We start from the raw sequence: 4,906 nt of genomic DNA on the forward strand, positions 1-4,906 counted from the left end.
GACATCATTGTTAGGGAAGTGGCCGGCCTGGGCTGTCACCAGGCTGTGGGGACAGGGCCGTCGCTCTCCACTAACCCTGACAGGGAAGGCACCGGCCGGGGCGGGCAGGGAAGGGGTGCCCAGGCGGCCTATCGGCGGCCACCCCGTCACCTCCGACCACAGACATTGTTTCCGACAGTTCTCAGGAGCAGTGTGGCGGAAAATTGAGTCCAGATTCATTAGGTTTTTCAGTGTGCCGCTCAAGTCAGTTAAATTGATACATTTCCTAACGAAATTGAAGTGCTTTGTGCTGCCAGCGGAAAGCCGGGTGACCCGCCTCGGCCCGCTGAGCAGCCGAACGAGCTGACGGATCCATTAGGCCGCTCCCAGCCCCGGCCCCTCTCCCTCCATTCCTGGCCAACACTGTAAATCTCCGCCAATTTCAGGCCTAATCATCATTATAAACCTGCCTCCCCGCTCCTCCTTGCTGCCCCCTCACTGTGCTCACAAACAGCCCCCGGCCAGCTGAGTGCCCACCTGCAGGGTCAGCATCTCCGCGCTCACGGGCCCGGGGAACTGGGACCCTGGGGTGGAGGGGCTCTGGGTAGGAGGAGGCCAGGCCCAGAGGCACCCGCTGGGCTCCCCAGCGAACTGTGTGCCCACTGGACCAACAGGGAAACTGAGGGCAGAAGAGGCGGGGTACGCACCAAAGACTGAAGTTCGTGCATCCCTGAGACCTTGGCTCTGTTTGCATGCTACCCCAGGGAGCCACCCAGCACCCCAAATCCTGGTCCTGCTCCTCCCGTCAACACACCTGAGTGGGGTGCGGTGCCCTCCAAAGCGGGGTAACTGCTCAGTCAAACTGGGTTCACCTGCTTTTTTATCCCTGGAGCTTTGGGGATGGGACCGAGGGCCTCCTGCATGCTCCCCGCCAAGCTGCACCCCATCACCTCATCACGTGTGGCAGAGCTCCATGTAAGTGAAGCCCGCACCGGGTCTCTCCTGGGTCTGGATGGCTTTGCTGAGGTCTGTGAGACTTGCCCACATTGTGTGTATCTGTAGCCAGGGCCTTTCCCCTGCGGTGTAGTCTTCCACACTGCACCTGGACAGCAGTCCATTTACCCTTTCCCTTGTTTCCAGTCTGGGGCTATTACGAGTAAGAATGTTGTGAACATTTCTTGTATGTGACTTTTGGTGCCACAAGCACAATTCCTCCCTCCCTTCCTTTCTTTCTTTCTTTCTTTCTTTCTTTCTTTCTTTCTTTCTTTCTTTCTTTCCTTTTCTTTCTTTCCTTCTTCCTTCCTTCTTCTTCCCCTCTTTCTCTCTTTCTCTCTTCAGTACTGGGAACTTTCCACTGAGCAACATCTCCAGCCCTTTTCTATTTTTTCATACAGAGTCTCGCTACATTCCCAGGTTTGGCTTGAACTTGAGATCCTCCTGCCTCAGGCTCCAAAGTAGCTGGGACTACCAGCGTGCACCGCCATGTCTGGCTTATAAGCACCATTTCTTAGATCTTCTGGCCCCGGCTTCACCCCTCATTCTTCTACCTCTTGTTCACAGAACTGCCAAGTGAGCTTTGCCAACACAAAGTTGGGTTCTCGTGCCCTCCTCCCTTCCCTCACACCTCCTGGGAAGTCAGAGGACAAAGGGTAACAGACAGACAGAGCCAGATGGCCTCCGTGGTGGGGCCCAGGGCTGGTTTTGCCACCTCGGTAGATGAGGAACAAACATAGATACAAATGTGCAGGCCTTGTCCACAGGCACATGCCATCCTGAGGGGCTGGACTGCACTGTGTGGGCAGAGCTGATCCAGACCTGACTGACAGGAAACTGCTGGCTCCCAGCTGGACAGGGACAGGAGAGGAGCCCTGAACATCTCTTCCAGAGAATAAATAGGGAGGCTCAGAGGAAGTGGGACACATCTAGAGACTTGGGAGCCAGCCTGGAGGGCTCCTTCGGGTCAAATCCAGGATGTTGTGAGCATCAAAACTAGCAATAGAGCCAGGTGTGGGGGTGCACTCCTGTAGCCCCAGGAATGTAGGAGGCTGAGGCAGGAGGATTTCAAGTTCAAACCCAGCCTGGGTAACTTATGGACTAGGCTGAGGATGTAGCTCAGTGCAAAGATCCTGTATTCAATTCCCAGTGCCCCCCCAAGTACACACACACATACACACACACACATGCACGCATGTTGATCATGGGAAGATAGCCTCAGGATAAAATGCCAAACAGGAGTCCATGGTGATCGAGATAATGAATGAACAGGTAGGGAGAATTTGGGAGTTCCTGTCTGTCAGCGTCACAGGGACAATGACACAGCCGGAACTGACTTGGATGTCAACTGGGTGTGTCTGGTGAGGAGTGTGATTACACACGGTGTCCACCTTTCTCCCAGCAGACACCTGTTCCTACACAGGGGGGAGATGACACAGACTGCAGAGTCAGGACAAGCCCTACGGGGCCACAGGACTTGAAAGACATCTGTGGGCTGTGGACGGTCTGAGTGGGGTGAGGTGGCCCTTCCTGGCCAGCGTCCCGGTGGCTGTGCTCAGCCCTGCACCCTTTCCTTCCCTGTGCGTCCCAAGCCTTGCTTCTTGGGGTTCTGAGCCTCAGTAGGCGGAGGCGAAGCTGCAAGCCTGGAAGAAGGAGTGTGAAGTTCTGGGGCCTGGGAGGATGGGGAACGGGGCCAGCATTCCCTGTGGGTATGCAGGAGAGTAAGGAGCCCAGAGGGCGTCAGGAGCTGTCCCCAACAGTGGCCACAGAGCCCGGAGATGTGGCCAGGGCACGTGAAGATGCGTGGTAGTGTGAAGCCACACTGCATTCTCAGTTCAGTGTGGAAAAGGCGTGGATGGCCTAGTTTCCACTTTTTTTGTGCACCCTGTGTTCAAACGATTGTATCTGGGAATGTGAAGCTAAATAAAACCTTTCCCTGAGCGGTGCCAGGGCTGCACTAGGACAGGGATGAGAGGAGGGGAGGGGAGAGGGCAGGAGATGTGGGTGGGAGCTACTGGGTTACAAAAAGCCCCTCTGCCCCAAGGATGAGGTGCAGGGGCTGTGTCCTCAGGGACAGCTTAGCACTGAGAGGTGAGATGGTTTGGAGTGACACTGTGACGTTTCAGGGCCTCTGAGGGGAGGCTGGACCTGGGACCCCAGAGCTGGGGACAAGCGGGTGGTGGCATGGGGGACATCGGGAGCCCCTGGGACTGCTCTTGCTGGAGGCTGGGAGTGATGCAGGAGAAGAGGCCCTGTTGCTCAGAGCTGCCGGGGTGGTCCTGGAGTAGCTGTAGGCCCGGGCGGTGGGGAGCCTGGGGCTGGGCCTGGCTGCCCTCTGGCCTCGGCTCTGCACATGCAGGTGGTGAGGAGCTTGGGGGACCTCACCGCTCAGCCTCACCAGCCTGCAGAGGGAGTTTGTTGCTGAGCCTGGGGTCCTGGGGCACCCACTGCCCAGAGCCTCTGTGAGCTGAATGGGCCTCCTCTGGGTGGTGCCCTACCCTGCCCCCGCCTCAGTTTCTCTGCTTGTCACATAGCTGGGGCTACAGGACAGTGGCTGGGGGTCCTGGGGCCTCTGAGGCTCCTGATGGCCTAGAACTATGGAGCTCAGTTCTGAGCAAGGGAGGGCAGTGGGCCTGGTGTGTGACTCCAAGTCCCACCACCTGGGGAGGAGGATGGTGACCACCATGCTCTGCCCTGCTACTCGGAGACGGGTTCTTCTGGGACTTTAGACCCCAAAACAAGTCACGGTCATGAAGCACAGGCAGGGTGTCAGAACGCAGTGGGACACGTCCTGGGGACACAGAGTTGCCTGGGCTGGGCCTCAAACACGGCAGGTCCAGGTGCCTGTGCCAGGTGAGGTGGCCCCTTCCCCTGAGGCCAGGGCCCCGAGGGGTACCTGGGGCAGCTGCTGTCCAGCCTGGTAAGAGGTGGGGCCGGCTGTGCACTCCACAGTGCTCTAGGCAGGGCCCTATCCTGACTGTAGTGTGTGAACTGTGAGGAGGTCACCATGGGTCTCTGGGGTCCCAGGAAAACTGGGCCATGGGATGACTGGGGTAAGCATCACATCGGGGGCAGTGAGCGGCTGCCTTAGGCAGCCCGACCCTGAGGGGCCGTTAGTTGGCTCCCTGCCTGCCCCCAGGTGGTCACTTGACCTGGCGCAGAGACGCCCAGATAGAGATTTATGGTTTGGGCAAGAGAACCTTCTCACTTTCAGTGCAGGGTAGCCGGGCAGGAGTGATATTTCCCTGTCGAAGGGAAGCGCAAAAGCTCTTAACAAATCGATAGCTGTGCTGGGTCAATAAACCACAGAGCCTTCAAGGGATGCAGGACAGCAGCCTGGGCTCTCCGGCTTCCTCAAGGATGAGTGCAGCCAGGAGAGGCCTGGTCCAGTGTGGCTGGGTCCGCGGGCTCGGGCCAGGCATGGGGCTCAGTCTCTGTCCCCTCTGGGAAAGCCAGAGACTTCCTAGTGGGATGCAGGGACAGGGCTGTCACTTTTGAGCTCACATCTTGCCTCCAGCTGGGGGGTCTCAAGTACAGCCATGTCAACCTCCTGGCCACTGTCACAACTCCTCTGGGGGCCCACATACCACCCCCTGTCCCCACACACTTCAGATCCCAGCTCAGCCTGACCCCCTGAGACCAGGCCCCTCCTCAGTTCTCTCCACTTGACCTTCATGTGATGGCTCCGTTTCACCAATGGACACTTGGGGTAGGGTGTGGTTTTTCAGTCATTCAACAAACATTTTTGAAATCTATCTTGGGCCTCGGGAAGCAGAAGTAAACAGGGCTGGCAAGGTAAAGGGGGGAAGAGGGGATGTGGGCTTGGTGAGGTGGAGGTATGGAAAGGTGGAGGTGGGAGCTCTTGGGAGGTGTCGCTGAGCAGAGAAAGAATGGCTGTGTGGTGGGGGTCGGAGGGTGCTGGGAGGGGTACTCT

Source organism: Heterocephalus glaber, unplaced genomic scaffold, assembly GCF_053883595.1.
Source record: "Heterocephalus glaber isolate CG9 unplaced genomic scaffold, H.glaber_assembly_v1.0 deba00001610, whole genome shotgun sequence".
NCBI classification, from domain to species: domain Eukaryota; kingdom Metazoa; phylum Chordata; class Mammalia; order Rodentia; family Bathyergidae; genus Heterocephalus; species Heterocephalus glaber.